This window comes from Ixodes scapularis, unplaced genomic scaffold, assembly GCF_016920785.2.
Source record: "Ixodes scapularis isolate PalLabHiFi unplaced genomic scaffold, ASM1692078v2 PGA_scaffold0__279_contigs__length_252992795, whole genome shotgun sequence".
Lineage (NCBI taxonomy): Eukaryota > Metazoa > Arthropoda > Arachnida > Ixodida > Ixodidae > Ixodes > Ixodes scapularis.
In genome coordinates this window covers 156,977,412-156,996,090 of record NW_024609835.1, presented here as the reverse complement: position 1 = coordinate 156,996,090, position 18,679 = coordinate 156,977,412, and the positions used below count along the sequence as shown (strand labels likewise).

Here is an 18,679-nt window from a genome sequence, read left to right as displayed (position 1 = left end):
TATTGGTGTCCATGGGAGAAATAAGGCAAAACGCTCTCACCAGAGCATTCGAAGACTTTCCGCCGAATTCAGAAACCTCACTCAAACGACACTCAAACTGAAGGGCCCCTCCACTTCCTCGAGAAGGCGCCAGGGCCGGCGCTGGCCAATTGCGAGGACGGATCCGCCGTCGCGATTGGCCAGCGCCGGCCCTCGCGCCTTCCTTGAGGAAGTAGAGGGGCCCTTTAGTTTGAGTGTAGTTTGAGTGAAGTTTCTGAATTCGGCAGTTTGTCTTTTTCACTTGAGTGCTCGATTTGACCTCAGAATCAAGACTTCTTCGAAATGTTCATCCGACATCTTCGATCGCAGTTTGGTAGCAATTGTTCCTCCTACGCTAAAAACGCGCTCCAGCGCCGCACTGCTTGGAAGCCCCGTGTTGAATTTTAAGAACACGCTTTTCAGAAGCGGCATGTGCTTGAGACAGTCCAGACTTCTTGTCGGAGCAATTTCGGTGTACTGTACAAACTACTGTTCCCATGAAGCAGATGAGGACGATGTTTCGAAGTTAATGAAGTGCTTACAGTCTTCTTCATCCTCACCACTTCGTTCGCCTGACGACGCTTTTTCTATAGTTGATGTTCGCATAAGTTCGTTTTTTAGATAATCCCAGGCCCGCTTCCGTTCCACTTCGTTGTCTATCCATGTAACCTTAAATTTTGGATGGCATACGGCAGATAATATCAAATGTTTTTCTTCCTCCGTACCTGCAAACCTCTTATTGATCGCCGTGATTAAGCTCTCGACCACCGGGCGGCAGTACCTCAAGTTCTCCGTCAGCAACGCGGACATTTTTTGTGAAGTGAAGCCACTGTAAGCAGGAGATATGCCATAAACATGCTGTTTTTGCGCAAGTTATAGCTTGCGCGAGAGGTGTAAACACGTGAAAATACTCATCAATAAAGTCATGGATGAAGAAAGAATAAGACAATGAAAACAGGGACAACACATCCACATCTTTCAACTAGCAACAGACGAGGAAACTTTCGAACAGCGAGCAGCCGACTATACCCAGTAGGAGTAGGGGAGAGAAGGGGGAGAGAAGGAAAGATAAGGAACGCGAAGTGCAAGCCAGGTTGGTAGAGTTATCTCGGATTTTAAAAATTCAACCTCATTTTTCGTCAGCAGGAGGGAAGGGTTAGACACGTTGTTTTTTGCTGTGATCATTGCGAATGATTCTATGATTTCCCTGCCGAATCTGCTGTCATGTCCCCCCAGGACTTTCGTGTCATCAAAGAGGGGATGACAACGCAAACACGAACGGGCATGTATGACTATGGGATGATAAGAATCTGGAGAGGCCTTAGAAACTTCGTTGTGATCTTCGCGGAGTCTGTGATTGGTGCATCTGCCGGTCTGTCCTATGTATTGATGGCCGCAGCTCAAGGGAATGGAGTAAACTTTCTTCTCTTTGCATGGAATGAATTTGTTTTCGTGTTTGACAGTGCAGCCAATCGGAATCCGGTTGTTGTTCACTTGTTGACAGAGTTGTTTAAGACGCATGCGGCACGAGAAGACGACATTCGTGTCGAACTTTGAGGCAATGGATTTTATCCGGTGGGCTGAATTGGGTACAAATAAAGTCAATGTCTGACTTCGTGAATCGCGAAATTTTACAATTCTCACAAACTTCCTTCAACTTTCCCTCACTGTGAACAAGCATTCCGTGAAGCGATTTGAGGCAATCGTATGTAGAGTTTCACCGCGTGAGGACAGGCGTGGGCAAATATCCTTCAGAGCTTGAAGAGATGGCGTCAGCAACCACATTAGACCTCGCTTGCTTCTTCCAGAATGCCGAGCACTTGCTGAAAGGATTGGAGCTGAGTCCTCACGTGCCTTACTCTCACGGTCCAATCGGCTCACCGAGGACACAGCGTCCACTGTTTACGACGCCCCGCTCAAACTCGCTTGTTGACGTGGCTTGCCCTTCAGCGCCAGCACTGGCATCGATGCCATTGGCGGGCCCAGAAGACGTCGGCGGCATGGAGAAACGAAGAGTCGAGTGCACACGCACCTAACCTTCGACACGCAACGACGAGCGAAAGTCTTTCACGTTTTCGAAAGTTTTCACGTTTTTTCTTTCGTTTTTAGGAAGGCAGAGAATATTTCAGCGGCGAGCGCGTTTGCGAGCTCGGGTCACAGAAAATCTGTCGGATGTCGGTGGCGTCGGTGGCGTGACGGGAAATTCCTGAATGGTCGATAGGGTCGTGACGTCACAGCCACATGACTTCGCGCGGGAATTTCAAACAACCCACAACGCTCATGTGAAACGTGACGTCATGCGTGGAATGAAGGTGGTTAAATACATACGAATTAATGGTCGCCGCATGTTTCAAATGATCCCACTTGATAAACTAATTCATTTGCCTTAAAGAAAAATTTGAAGAATTAACGCAGGATCGCACTCGCGACCCTTCGGTTGCGAGCCAGACATGCCACCGACTAGGCAACGGAGGGCTTGGGAATGGCACTGCGATCCTGCCGTCATTAGAGAGCCTCGATGTCTGTCTGTGTCAGGGTAAAGGCATCATCGCATCGAGTGTTGTTAGCGCGTGCCAAGCAAACACATAAATAAACCTTGCGGGGTAAAATGGCATCAAAGCACTGACAAAAGCTCCTTGATCGCGCCGGGAGTGTTGTATCATAAGAACTAGGTTGTTGTGTGACTCAAGAGCATGAGAAGCGATTGAGAAGGCCATGTGAACGGGGCCCGATAACCCTATCGCGTTCAACTCTTAAAGGCGAAGGTTAATCGTCCTCCTATTATTTTTCTTCACAACCATTTTCAGTTTTGTAAAGTGCAAAATTTGAGTTCGATTTATTGTGTGGAAACATTACGTGAAGTTAAATTGCTTGACGACTGTAATTATAATTTATTTTCAGTTTTATGTTATATTGTATTTTCTACGATTTTGACGAAGTGAATAGAAAAGTACCTGTAAAAAGTAACTTCACTTAGTTACAAGTTACTGGAAAATGTACCTAAGATACAGATACAGATACTGAGAAATGAAAGTACCTAGGTTTGTACCTCAGGTACAACAAAAGTACCTAGGTACCGATTTAGAGTTACTTGTACCTATGTACTTTACAACCCTGATTTTGAGGCTTACTGTGGAGTGTACTTATGTCTCGAAATGGTTCAAGGGCTGAATTCACTGAGGCCAGTCTTCAGATTGGCGAAGTCGAACGGTTCTGTCGGTTGACAGGCAAACATAGGGGTGGTACCTATCTTGGGCGAAGCGGTTGTCGATGGCTCCTCGTAGTTTCGCGCTTAGTTGACTAGTGCCTAGAGGGCTGTGGACTGTAGAGTGTCTATGCCTGCTGAATGCCTTCGATAAATAACTATCATTAAAACGGCTGCAAGCATGTATTATTCGTAACCGCCGTGTTAGTAAGGGAGCCAGCGGGACGCCACCAGAGTGACACACATACAGTTGCTGTACATGCAAACCCTGTTCCTGATTATGATCCTTACCTGAGAGACGCCGTATCATTGTTTATGCTGGCACCGCCTGACGGCATCATCGAGCAGCGGAAGATTAACCGGTGCGGCCACCAATTGTGGACGCATCGCTGCTTTTCCACTGGCAACCCGATCGAATAAACCACCAGAACTTTGCCGATATTCATCAAAGGTTTTGATGATCCCACATGCTTAATTGTCGGCCCATCGGACGTTTTTAATGGCCAATCAGACGTTTTTTTATGGCCCATCACATCTTTTCGACGGCTCATCACACCTCCGTGAAAGACCGTCAGACCTTCTTGAAGCCCCATCAAACTTCTTTGATGGCTTACTTAATGGTGACTGATGGAGCATCAAACATTTTCTAAAGATGGCTGGCAGACCATTAACGGCTTCTGACTCTGGTGAAAAAAACACCAAAAATGAAATTAGTGGTAACTCACAGACCGTTAAAACGTTCCTGGTGGTGACATGACGGACCATCGAAACATTTTGATTTCGTCCGAGTAAGGCCAACTGGACATCTTGAGAGCCTGTCAGAGTGTCAAAGATGCTAATAGTGTTTCTCATGACATATTTTGGTTCGAGGAAGGAAATACTGTTCTAGTAATGAAATGCTGAACTATGAAATGCTAAATATAAAAGCTTCCGAAGGTGAATTCGTTAATAAAGTTTGCGTTTGTGCGTTAGTAGTAAAAACATACTCATAAAAAAAGCAATAAAAGAAGACGTGCCCTGCGGAGGAATCAAAACTGAAACTACGCGTACTTTGCCTCCAGATGGAGACAACTCAGACCACTCGGCCACTATGCTGACGTTATTTCCCTTTGTATGGGATTTATATAAACTTCTTTCGCCGATGTACACGTAGGGCCTTTTAGGTTTTTGTTAATTTTTGTTTACTACGATGTTACTCGGCCAAAACATTACCCGTCGCTCTTGAAGTCGGAAACGACGGCTCATATTAGTCATATTTCCAGCCTCTTTGGCTTGTTTCGGCGAGCAAAATTGCATTTTTTTTGCGATCGAATCAACGACGCGTTTTTGCGCACTTCGTTTGGCGACCGCATCAATCGTATTCGTACCTCTCGGAGATGCAGCACAGTTTACAAAATCTTTCTATTAACAAGTGGAGTTTCAGTTCAGAAGGCTCGGCGTAGAAGTGCGTCCTGCAATAGAACGCGGAGAACGAGACACTCTCGTGCCCTGCGCGCTAGCGCACACCACTTCAGCAAACAAGTGATACCGAGGAGACGCTTCACGCCACTCTGGTTGGGGCAGAAATGATACGGGATCAAAAGCCCCTTGATAAAATTCACGCTTGGCGTTTCTTACAAGCACCGCCAACCATTATTCTCGAAACGCTCTTGACACGAACTTTGAGCGAATGCTCCGCCGCCATTTGCTTCTAAAAAGCCGTTTATTTTGGTTCCTTGCCGCCATTTTCTCCATAGAGCCGCACGTGGCACGGGCCTTTTGCCGTTTTAAAGCCGTTTGTAAAACGAGCACAGGCGCATCAAGGGGCTTTACCGGGAGCAAGGCCACAGAGACATTTTTGTCGTCATAAAAAGCGGCGGTACGTGGAACCAACGTTACTAGATTACATCAGTTGCGGAACTCCCGCTGAAGGGGGTCCTCCCTTCTCTCACTTCAGTCCGCCTCCCGTCGTTTGAAGTGCCTTCTCGATTTTGGTTTGAGAACTCTGTGTTCCATGAAGTACGGTGGAACGCCATTTAGACGCTGTGCTTCGAAATGTACGTATTCCCTGAAACCATAGAACACAGTGTTGTTAGCATAGTCTGAATGTTGCTCACAAGAGTGCAAACACTCTACATCTTTTTGACCGAGTGATGAAGAAAGAGAACAACCACACTGTCAAATATGTAACAAATCTTGACGCGCGAAATTCTCCTCTCTATACGAATGCGTAAGGAAGCAATGTCTGCCGTTTTACACACACATCTGAGGTACTCAGCTTTTATTTGTTAGAAACGGCGGCAGGTTCAGCTCAGCGACTTTCTTTTCCAAAAGATCCCCGAGTTTAAATCATTTGTCTGCCATAACTGAGTCACCTGGCGCGAACTCTTGTTCCAGGAATCCACTCTCGATCACAAGCTCTTGTCTGAAGCCGACCCCATGAACAGCTAGGAGACAACGCTTACGAGTACGTTAGGTTACATTCCTATTCACCCTTCGAATGAGCTCATTGATTTATACGGAGAATATATTCGTAATTGCGGAACCAGAGAACTTCATACTTCGCACTGAACTTCCGTCGCATCAATAATCCCGCGTGTCGTTGGCTACCGTGCTTTAAACTCTTCAGGCATAATCGAGTCTACAAAGTCACGTGATGGCCACCATGTCAGCTCTGTCAGCCTGACATACGGCAGGTTAACTCATGCTAAGATACTGGTCACAGTGCTAGTGAAAACATCAAGGATGTGCGCCAAAAAAGCATGTAAAAGACACGAAGCCCCAGCTTGACGAGCGCCATGAGATGCTGGCCTTTACAAGAGCTTGTACCGACGACCATTTGCTTCCTTGGTTTGGTGGCCTGAACTAGCGCTGCCATTTTGCGAAGCTACATATTGCAGAAATGTTTTAAAATGGCCGTAACTTGGAAGTCCAGTGTAAAAATGCATAAATGCATGCTGCTGTCGTCACCTTGAAATCACTCTAGGGAAAAGTTTTTGTTCTGTTCATCAGTCTCGGATGCATGGTGGTTAATATATATATTTTCGTTAGGTACCCAGTCACGTCCGCATAATAGACAACGGAGATACCGACAAGCGCGCAGGGTCTGGAGGTAACCTTCCCCAATCGCTCTCCTGTTTACCCTATCATGTTATAAATACTTTAGTGAAATTCCCGATTTTTCAATGTTGGCAGTTGTAATGAAACATAAAGTACGAAAACAAGCACTTTGTTACGAAACCTGCTTTGGGAGTTTGTCAAGGCTATTCATGCAATAACTGAGTTCATGAAACGTTTTTGCGCCGTCTGGGAATCGGAAATTATTTCATAACTCAGAGGTATCTGCTTTGGGGGGAAACTCCACCAGTGTTGAATCATTGTGGTGACAGTCTCACAGTTTTGCATATATGCAAAACTGTGCCTGGCTTAACCCGTTTTCGGAGAAAAAGGGACCCTGGCGGTTGTGTCTCGGCCTCGAGCCCAAGCGCCGCATTCATTTTCCAGAATTTTTCCAACACCATATCCCGTTCCGTCCTGTTATTCTTGACGGAAAAAAATTATCTAATCGCTTTTGAACCAGTAATGCATTTTTTTTGTAGTATTCGTCTTTTACATTGATTTTAACTTCTTGGTTATACTTTTGTGAAACCCTTCCTGTAGTACAATGATGCTATCAATTTCAGTATATGTTTGGTGAGTGGCATCACCACGGACCCCGGCCACGCGGGCCGCCATTCTTATACTCAGGGGGCACCTGCTTTAGTAGGTGTTTGGTGAGTGCCGTCAATACGAACCCCGAGCCATGGGGGTTCATCCTCCCACACCTGGCTGCGCCTGGCTTAACCCGTTTTTGGAGAAGAAGGGACTCTGGTGGTTGAGCTGAGCCCAGGGTATGTTTCGACCCTCCGGGGCTCCCCGAGCGAGGCAATTTACCACTTCGGATGCTGCTTCTCGTAGACAGGTGTCCTGGCATGGCCCGACCAAGATAATTCCGTCAGTTGCATTTCTCCACCTCTCTTTTCTTTAAATTTCTTCTCGCCACAAACCACGTTCCGGCAACATCAGCAAGGTAGAATACCACGTTGGCGAGTTTAGTGGGATTGTCCTATCTGTTGTAGAAGCTCACGTGCTCGTAACTGTCGAGCCAGTCCTCAACATCTTCGTCACGAAGACCAGCAAAAACTGTTGGGTCTCTTTGGCGACTGTGAATTGTCCAAACGGGGGTGGCAAAGGTTGGTTGCGATTGCTGTTCAGTCATCGTGGTGGCTGTGGACGTCGTCGCGGAAGGTTAAAACATTGAGAAGGCTTTAGCAGCCATCGCCGTGATGGTAGCCAGCGTGCGGTTTGGGGGCTTCAGGGTTTAGAGCGGAAGCTCGAATAGTAGGTGGATTTGGTACGTGGTCTAAAGGCTCACCTCTACCACGTTGGACATGTAATAACGATATATATATATATATATATATATATATATATATATATATATATATATATATATATATATATATATATATATATATATATATATATATATGGGGGACACACACTTCTTTTCTTGCACGCAAGACTTACCTCGCCAGCCGATCACCGTCCAGTTCAGGTACAAAAATTAAAGCTTCAGGAAACTTTCATGGGACGCACTCCTTGAGTTCCTGAACGCGAGTTCACCATTAGCCTTGTTACAAGACATCACCGAGGAAAGCAACTGGAATAGGTAAAAAAGCCACTATCCAAGTTTGCTTGAACCTCAGTGGTCCCTTTGCTTATATGCGAACGCCTTAAACTGCGCACAACTTGAAGATGCTTTTATATTTACGACATATTTATAATTTGGAAGCACGGCCTTAGCGGTCTACTTTGTTTTATTGACAATTTTAACCAGTTTCATCCTACTATAAAAATCACAAGCTCTTATTTCCCCACAAGTATCAACTTCTTACATGCCTCTGTGAAACTCGTAGATGGTGTACTAAGCACCGCGATCTTCCGAAAACCAACCGATTCACAGCAATATCTTTCGTTCAAAAGCTCGCACCCCCGACATTCCAGAACAGCCATCCCTTAAAGTCAAGCCCTCCGATTCCGCCGAATCTGTTCAAACGTTGACGATCTAGGCAGAAATTTAGAGTTCCAGGGACGCGAATACCTAACGGTCTTCGTTGATAACGCGATAGACAATCACGTGCAAGAGATCGTAATTTAATAGCCTCTCCGGGCACCACGCGAAATTCCCCCGAAAATCCTGTGAACCTCACACTTACCTACAGTAATAACCTCCCAACCATCCGCTCGATCTTAAGGTAACATTAGTAATTGATACAGCAATCGACTAAACTTAAAGAAATATTCCTCAAAGCGCCCAGAGCGGATTTTAGACGACCTCGAAACATTCGTGACAATCTCGTGCATGGAAAACTAAATAAACAAAGCCATTCAAAACCAACGAGATATAAACCATGTGGAAAATCCCCTTGTAAAATATGCCGTCAAATGCTTTCCACTAACATTGTATACAGCACAAATTCGCACATCCGTCAAACGATTAGCAGTGATGTGGGCTGTGACTCAGACAATGTAATATACCTTATTGAATGTTACAAATGTAAAGAGCAGTACATTTGACAAACTAAATCTACGTTTCGTACAAGATACAACAACCATAAGTCCGACTTTAGGTGCCAACCCGACCTTCCGGTATCCAAACATTTCAGCCAGGATGGACATGTAATAACGGAGGCAAATTTGTCATCATGCAGAGTGGCTTCAAGACTAAAAAAATAGAGAAATTTGCGAGTCTTTCCTAATTCATAAATTCCAGTGCAAAATTAACAAAGATTTGGGTACTTTGTCAATAATGCACAGCTTAAACAACCATCTGCCGCGACCCACCGGCTCTAATTAATTCTCCTTTTTTTTTCTTTTTTTTTTCTTCTTCCTTTATGGGTCTGGACGAACCAGCCTCGGGGACAAGGAGGAAGATGGCCCCACACGACCCGGTCATACAAGGGCGCCACCACTCACTCACTGCACCGCAATTACCCAGGAATGCACCTCCCGAACAGAATCCACAACCGTTATCCCTCACCGCGACAAAAGTGGACTCATCCTCCTTAGCGCTTCCCTTTCCCTACAAGCCCCTTCTGCTACCAATGCACCCGCGAACAGAACCTACAACTGTCATGCCTCATCGCGGCAAGATTGGACTCATCCCCTCCATATTTCCCCTTCTCTACAAGCTCCTTCATACCACCTATGCACTTATGAACAGAACCCACAACCGCCTCCCTCACCGCGACAAAATTGAACTCGCCCCCCCCCCCCCCCCCGTGCTTTCCTTTCCCTACAAGCCCCTTCGAAATTTCGCGTCGACAAACCCTCCCCCTAGATCTTTTATAAAACTAACCCACTACTACGGCATGTGGGCTCCCGCCCTGAAGAAGGCAGTGCTACTGCCGAAACGTCGACGGTCGTCAGGTCCCTTTTTTATTTTTATTTTTTTTTTATTTCTTAATATTTATTTTATTTTTCATTTAACAATTTGTTTTTGTAAGTTCTTATGTTTCCACACTTTTATTCCGTCCCTTTTTAAGTTCGTTTCCCGCGTAACTAGCGTTCTTGTGCCCAGCCTTCATTATTCCCGTAAGCTGATACAACTTTTTTTCGGCACTTTACCCTCGTTTCTTGCGTGACTTTTTTGCCATTAAATTAGAATTTTATTTTTATCATCCTACGGCTGCTGTGTCCGCGCACCTTACTTTTGTCTATGTATCAACGGAGGCATTTGTAAATATTCGCCACTTTATACATATATATATATATATATATATATATATATATATATACATATATATATATATATATATATATATATATATATATATATATATATATATATATATATATATATATATATATATATATATATATATATATATATATTTCAGACAAAAACAACTCCAAAACCACAAAACCCAACTCCGGGAGGCAAGAATCAAAACAATCAAATAGAGAAACAAACTCAAAACAAGCGGAGAAAATCAGAAGCAATACAAGGAGGGCGGAGACTTCCATTCAATTTTATAACAAATGCCGACCAGGTCAGTTTTGTGCTTAAAGTATCATTAGCTATAGTTTTCTCTTTTAATTATGATTTAGATATTGGGTTGTAAATTGCATCAGTTGGTAGCAGTTAAACATTTTGAAATATAACCTCATAAATGCGGACGAAGAAAAAGAAACGAGCAAGACAGAACAACGGTTGACACCAACTGAAGTTTATTCTATGAAGAGGAAACTGAGGACACTTCTATACAGATAACACACAGAGAGATTAAAACACACGCCTACTAGGCCTACTTGGCAACTGGAGGCCGCTGATATGTCGCCCTACAAAGGGGCACTCTCGTTCGATCAAAGGTTATCTCCTTTTCAGATGACTCCACCGATTGTTCACTGACACATCTATTGGCCAACAAAGGCAATGTCTCTTTCGAGTCATTGTCTCGCTGTCTGCCCTAATGCAATATCGTCACAAAAAAAAAGGCGAAATGAACAATCTCTGCAATGTAGCGGTTCGAGTAGCCCGGCCGTATCCATATGGGAGTAAACGTGCTCCCTCAACTTTTCATTTAAATACATTCTTGTCTGGCGTACTTAGGATCTTCAACGCGACAGGAGTATTCGGTAGACAACACCCGATACACAGGTCGAAAACAAACGGTTTTTATGTTTGTTTTTTCACTTAGTTTGCGGATGTTTTAGTGTTTTTCCGTGCCAGCACTAACTATCACGCATACGTGGCTCCTTTTTGTGGAGGTGAGAGCATAACAGGGATCTCAGACCCACCTCCCACCTGTTTTAGGTTCTGAAAATTCGATGAAAGTAGAGTGCTACCACCAGTTAGACTTCTCTACACACCTGTATTTCTCTTCTCTATAGTTTTGCTTGTTTCAAAAGAGAGCCAGCTACCTCAGCCAAAAAGCCACACGGAAACTCCCACATCCTAAGTCTATTCACCTGCTCCATAAAACTTTGCCATCGAGTGCGCGCACGAGGTCGTAATGGCCGATCCAAGGAATGAAACGGTAATATCGTTTGTGCTCTTTTCGAGTGGGTAGACTTGTAGTCAAATATCACCTTCCTAAATCGTGGACGAAAAAACCACTAAACATGCTTCCCTTTCGGTTTGAGAGACATCGACACATCCGGTAACTAGGTAACCCTTTTATTAGGTTCTTCAAACGTAAATCAACCCCCCCCCCCCCCCCAACGCACATACACACTTTTCAAGAACTGCCATAACATATTAATCCTAGCAGGAATGGGCAGTATTTCAAACGCTTTGTGTATTTTGCATTTGTATTTAATTACAAATTGGGTAATGTGGGTAATGTATTTGACGTGTGTATTTAAATAGTAAAACGTGGGTATTGCAAATACAATTGTGACTCAATACAATTTTGTGAGCAAAAATACATCATCCCTTAAATTTATTGTCACGACTCTTTTTGCTCATTCTAAGACGCGTCCAGAGAAGGAAGAAAACTACGTTCCGCACCGAATGCAGTGTCTCTCAATCAAGCACAAGCGTTTAGTGACTTTATGATTACGGTGCTAGTCCAGGGCAAGAATAGTGACGAAATCGACGTTCACAGGCAGATTGGCTAAATAAGTGCCTGTGACAACTTGTGATGCTTTCCAGCCTGATTTCCAACCATAATTTTCCCTGAAACATTCTAAATGTGCGGGTCGTCCAGATTTTCGTAACTCGTGCGACTTGCAACAATAAAAATTTATCTGGCTAGTGCTGCGCGTCTTGGTCATCTCGGTTTTTTGTTGGTCTATATACCAAAATGTAATCGACAAAAAAAGCTGCTTGAAGCTCTTTACTGTTTTCACCTATTTCGTCCAAGCTGATTACATTTTTGTAATTATATTTCTATTACCTTACTAGAGCCTCGCACACTAACTCCCTATTGTGCGATGCAAAATTAAAATGAGACACCCAAAAACCCGTTGCAGGTGCCCTAAAGTTGCTGACGCAAATTTTGAGGAATGTATTTGGAAAAGTATTTAGAGGAGACCAAATACATTTTGTTGTATTTGTATCTTGCACTTAAAGGGCAACTCCGGCCAAAACTCAAAATGAATTAAATTACTGGTATCGCTTTAGTGACACAAAATACGACCCCAGCCAAAATTTCACGTCCGTGGGACGCCGCATTCTCAAGGAATGCCGATAATAAAAACGCGACCCGCCGCGAGCCGCTGCTCCTTAGCGGGTGGCCAGCGGGTTGCCGATCGCTAAAGCAACATTGGGCCGTGACGTCAACATCGTTCTCTTTTTTTCCTCGGTTCCGGACGGGCGCACGGCGCAGCCGTCGCGCGCGCTTCTTTGTGCCGTTACCACCGCTACTTCGGCTTGTGATTGCGTGTTTAGCCGTTGCTTTTACCTGTAGCCCGTGTAGCTTCGGTATAGCCTTTTGTTTGTTTGCTTGTGAGGACTCCTAGACTCGTTTTAGCGAGCAACTCGGTGCGCCCAAGACTGCCCAGCTGTTCCTCGAAAGATGCCGAGTACAACTTAAAACGCTCTGAGCTCCTCAAACAAGCCGCTGCGCAACCCGGAGGTGCTTTTTCACAAGTTTCCAACGGATCGGAAATTGGAGAAGGTGTGGGTGAACGCTGTTCGACGAGTGGACTTTGGAAAGCCTTGGACGTCGACCCCCAGATCGAAGCTCTGCTCCGATCATTTTTCGCCGGAGAGTTACGAACGAAACCTGCGGGGGCTGGTTGCTTGTGGCTTGTCAGCGAAAGGGTTGAGGCTTAAAAAGGACGCCGTGCCGTCGCTCTTTGCCCATCGTACATGTACAGAAAAGGTAAACATGATAAAAGTATCCTGATGAATAAATATAACAGTCATTGTCAAGTGCAGTGTTGAAGATTGAGTATTCACGCTCCATTGAATGTCTGTTGAATGGGGAATGGTGGGCATGTAAAGTACAACCACTAACTGGCTCCAAACACTGAAGTTTGTAATAAAAACGAAAACAATGTTCTGCTTTGCGTCACTGCTTGTTTACTACGCAATCTCGTGCGTAGTATTCAGGTCCGTAACGACTACTAGCGAACAGCCGGCGCGTGAAGCTCATGCGATATAAACATTCGTCTCCCAATCGTTCGAACCCGTAACGCAGCAGTATTAATTAACATTGCGCTTGTGAATACCACAAGGGACTTTAAAGAAATCGCGAAAGTTGGGATTTGTAAGTTACAACTCTCTAATTTGCCCGAGTTCGGCTGGAGGTAAATATAATATTTAAAAATGCAAAAAAAAACAAAAAAACACTTGCGTTAGTCAAAAGTTACAAAGGGAAACTTAAAATCCTATGTATTCTTATAAAAAAAATTGTTGAGGGTGGGGGTGGCAATGTGGAAGGGAAAGAAAGTGTTCTCACCTTGCTAACGTTCTCTGTTTTCCTTTATCACCCACAAAAACTTTTGCTAGCTTTGACAAGAAAATGACTGCCCAAAGAACTTTTTTTTTTAGTGCGGCAAGTTTTTTTTTTATTTGTACAAAGATTCACTACCTGGACGAACTCATGTTGAATTAGTGTCGTAGCTTACAAATTCGGCTTTTACGCGCCTGAGGAAAACAAAACGAAAAAACAGACGTCTACAGCTTGACAGACGTCTGTTCGTTTGTTGTGGAACGCGCCGGGGAGCCTCAAAGCTTCATGTCAGGGACTGACCCGCCGCGCGAAAGCCCCAGCACTGTACGTCACTGGCAGCGCGGCGTAGAGCAACGCCGCTCCAACCACGGAGCCCCGATGACAATTTAGGCCTAGCGACAAGCGCGGAAACCGCACGCACGCCGACAGCCGCCGAGTACGGCACCGAACGAGTTCACTCGTTTTCCAGTCACTAGCCTTTTGGTATACAAGCAACGAGTACGGCACGGGATAGCGCACGCGCGGCGGCGGCCGCCGAGTACGCCACCGAACGAGTTCACGGGTTTTCCAGTCGCTAGCTTTTGGGTATACGCACTAACTCTTGCTACATATGCTGGATAACTGCCACGTATACAGAATTAAAATAAAATCAGCTTACCTCCTATCTTTAGACGGCTAGCGCAACAGAGGTAGGTGCCGCTTGGGCTGCGTACTCGCTGAACGAGAACGATCTTGGCGTCACGTCCACATAGCGGCTGATTTCCAGTGTTGCCGGAACCTCGAGCGGCTAGTTTCGGTTTTGCCGGCCGCGCTCCAAACAAAACTCTGAGACGTCGATATCTTTAAAACTACGCACAATAACGAGAAAAAAATTACACCTTGCAACTCAGGGGCGCTAACTGCACTAAAAACAGCCATAATCCCAAAATCGAAAGTATGGACCGGAGTTGCCCTTTAAATGCTTTTTTGGAAATGTAATTAGATTTGTAATTAAATACATTTTCGACAAAGTATTTTGTATTTGTATTTTGATACATATTTGCATGTATTTTGCCCATTCCTGAATCCTAGTCTTAACCCCGTTAGCCCACTCATAATAGACCAGAATATCATCTGCGTAGCGAAACACCACCCTCTAGGAGATAGCTTCAAAAGCACCGCAGCAGTACTATCCACTTCTCCACGAACAATTTCGCTTAGAACCGGGACCACACACGAACATACACAAACGCTTGTTGTTCTCTCCGTGTGTGTGTGTGCGTGCGCGCGTGTGTGTGTGTATGTATGTGTGTGTGTGTGTGTTTTAAATATGACTTACTTTGTTAGCCCATCAGCATCGAGTTCGTTTACAAAATTAAAAGCTCCAGAAATCTTTCAAGGGACACACCGCTTGAATTCATGAATCAGAGTTCGCCAGTGGCCTTGATAGAAGAAAACTCCGAGGAAAGCGAGTGGCTATTTGGTAGGGAATAAAACATGTCTTCAACATCAACACTGAACGCCGCCAATTACCACGACCAATGCCTTAAAACATTTACGACACCAAATTGAAGTTGGTAACCCAAAACAGATACGCAATAATCAGTCATAATAGCCCTAAAGCCATCAGTCATAATAGCCTTAAACCCATTGAAGTTCTTGTCTGTTTTTACGCTGAAAATCACTTTTGACTTCAAATCTTGGGACTTCTTGATCCTCAGGCCCCACTTACAAAAGGCAAAGCTTTCGCACTGCTCTTCTCCCCCACCCATTGCCTTTCTCATTATGACAATCACACGCTTGAAGTTCTTATCAGTAACGGCATCGCGTTTACAGCGAAGCTGTTTATAGCTAAGGTTCCGTGGAGTTTTTGTGTGCATGACCATATCCTCCTGGGTGGTTTCATTTCAAATCGAACACGCTGTCGGGGTGGGTCTTTCAATTTTTTTTAAATCTATGTAATTGCCCCATTTCTGGAAAGAACAAAACCGCTTTCCAAAATAAAAAAAAATATATATATATTTCGCTTCACTATAAATTATTGAGTGGAGCAGGGTGAAAATCTGCTTTTACTCCGTGATTTTTGTACCCACTTCTGTACGCAGGTACGCAGGTACGGCTAAAGCCTGGTTCACATTATGAGCTTTCGCTCGCAATTTTCAGTAGCGACGTCGCTCGGACTGCAAAAGCGTGAACCGTAGCTGAGATGTCGACGTCGATACCGAAAATCGCAAGCAGAATGAATTAACCAAGTGAATCAATCAGGCATAAAAAGTCGGTGATGGCCACTGGTAACAATGATCAACATCTCCTTGTATCTACTATTTACGTCCAGCCTGCTTACCAACCTTCAAACTTAAGTCTTTTGAGGCCTGCACTTACTTCTTATCGCAAGTACCAGGCCCACGTTTCGCATACGGGCCGGTGTCCTCTAAAAGAGCACACGACAAGCAGAAACGTTTGAAAGAGCAGACGACAGTTCAAACGATCAGGCGGCCGTTTGAACTTAAAGACGCACTGAACCATAGCCTCCTCATACGGAGAAAGCCTGGCGCGTCGCGCGAAAAGACGGCCGCCGTAAATGGGAAAGGAGGGGCGGAGAAACGGGAGCGGAGAGAACCTTGTCCGCTAGCGCCACAAAAGAGCGAGCGGCCAAACGCAGAAACAATCTTTTTTTTTCTCTCTCTCTCTTTTCTTGTCGCTATCGCGGAGAGGAGGAACTCAACGTCCACCCTTTCCCGTTTCTCCCTGCGCCCTTTCGAATCGCCGCGCCCGTTTCTCCCGGAGTACAAAAACGACGGTGACGAAAACACAAAAACAAGCGTGGTTCGGGGAGCGGCCGCTCACGACCCAAGCGCTCGCTGTCTAGGTCTGCCCTTTCTGCTCTGCGCTACCATATTGGTCACCGTTCGGCGCGCTCCTCCTCTCCTTTTTCCTGCGGCCGCGCGCTCTATGGCTCCGTCGTCGATGTGCCAGGCTTTTTCCGTATAGAGGAGGCTATGACTGAACGTAGTCCGCAGGTGGTCCGTACAACTTGACAATTTTTCAACGCTCATTTAAAAAAAAAAAAAATTTGATGATCAGAAGTATCCGTGAATTAACCCAAAATGCTTCCCACCCAAGCAATCGTGGTCCGACGGCGTCTGGTTTTCCCTTTTCACGGCCCATATCCGCGTTCTCGGGCGAACCGAGCGCATGAAAACTGACCTTGAAATCTTTCTCGACACTTCTGGTACAGCCCCAGTCGCAGCATTTTGACGAGGAGGCAGGTTTTTGTTTGGTTCCTTTCAAAACAACGCAGGAATACACGTCTCAGATGGGCACTTCCGCCCACAGCCCCGGACCGGAAGTGCGTCCGACGCGCCACCACCGCGCCGTGACGTAACAGAGATGAGTTCGTGTATATATGAGCTATCGACGGGCACAAGTTTAGTTTTTTTTTTCAATTTTTTTTAATATAAATTTTGAAATATCGTCGAAAATGGCTTCAACCAATATTTTGAACCCACTTTATCGAAAAAGACCATTTTTCATTTCGTTCATTTTTTTTTATTATTGCTGCCGATCATTAGAACTTTCAATTGGCTTGATGCGATTTTACCCTTTTTTGTTGTATCTTCTCTAGAAGTGATAGAAATCGCTCCCACGTGACAATGCGGTGACTAATCCAGAGCCTTGTAACTCATGAGTTGTTATATTTGTCGCTTACCAAAACTCTGCGGTTGTAGCCCTATACATGGAATATCGACGGGCATAAGTTTAGTCTATTTTATTTTCACTGATTTTTTTTATATGAAATTTGAAATATCGTCGAAAATGAAATTAATTGATATTTTGAACCCACTTTATCCAAAAATGCCATTAATTATTTCGTTCGATTTTTTTTTATTATTGCTGCCGATCATATGAACTTTCAATTGGCTTGATGCGATTTCCCCCTTTTCTTGTTGTATCTTCTCAAGAAGTGATTGAAATCGCTCCCACGTTCTCTGAACGACCAAACGCAGTTTCCGCAGGTCGGCTTCGCTAAGACTATACTGCTTATATGTGTTTTCAAATGCTGCGGGTTAATTAATTTCGATTGAGAACACTCGTGCTTGGCTACATTGTATTTTATTAATTTTTAATGATGGCAACTGACATTCCTTAGTCTGATATTTAGCGGTGCAGCGGATGTTTCATTATCCGATGTTTAAAGCCAGGGCACAAAGGGCGGAGAAAACGGAACGAGCTCTTCGTGTAGCCACGCAGACCGGGGTCATATACCTGTACAATCTTTGCATTAAGCTCGGTGCGACAAAGTGGAGAAACTAAAAGTCTACCGAGACATTAAGTGACTGCTTTCGCTGCCTTCTGTTCATGTGGGAATCCTTGCTTTTTGGCATCAGAGATATCGATCAATCTTGAACAAAACCCAATACTTTAATTTTTAACTGCACACACTCGTAAAAACAGAACGGCCACCGTCTTGGGTTCACCGCTCGCTCGCTTTTTCTCCAGTTTTCGTTTTGTCCGTCTCGACTTACCACGCTGTTGTACTTCTCGGGTGCATCCGACCGCTCCGGTACAAAGTTCAGCCCGCCCCCGCGCTCGATCGTCTCCACAGGCAAGACGATGCCTTAGTCAAAAAGTTCCAATATTGCGTTTTTCGTGAACTGGACTATTTAAAGCACAACAACATATTGTTTTACAAGTGCATCCTAAATATATTAGCGTTAATTAATAGAAGTGACTATTTATCGCCAATCAGTGTTTGGGTTCTGTAAAAAAATTGTCTTTGCTTCATGTAAACTCAGTCCGTTTTCTTCACTTTTTTTGTGCAAACTGCTTTTCCTTCTTATAGAGGGGCATGTGATATTACATATTTTGGATATACACGCTGACAATAAAGAACAGGCGATTACATGGTTATTTCATCGCACGCGACAAGACACATCATGGATTGGCGCCCGTGCCGGATGTTTCCTGGGTGTAACGAAGATGGGCCTATAGCGCGAAGGGCCGGGCGTGCTGTACGTGCCTTACAAGCTGTGTATAGCACAAAGGGATATAT

At 44.7% G+C, this 18,679-nt stretch overlaps 1 pseudogene; it reads right to left on the bottom strand.

Annotated features, from left to right (window-relative positions):
• Positions 1-342: 342 nt before the first annotated feature.
• Positions 343-1,699, bottom strand: LOC120840236 (annotated as a pseudogene).
• Positions 1,700-18,679: the final 16,980 nt, after the last annotated feature.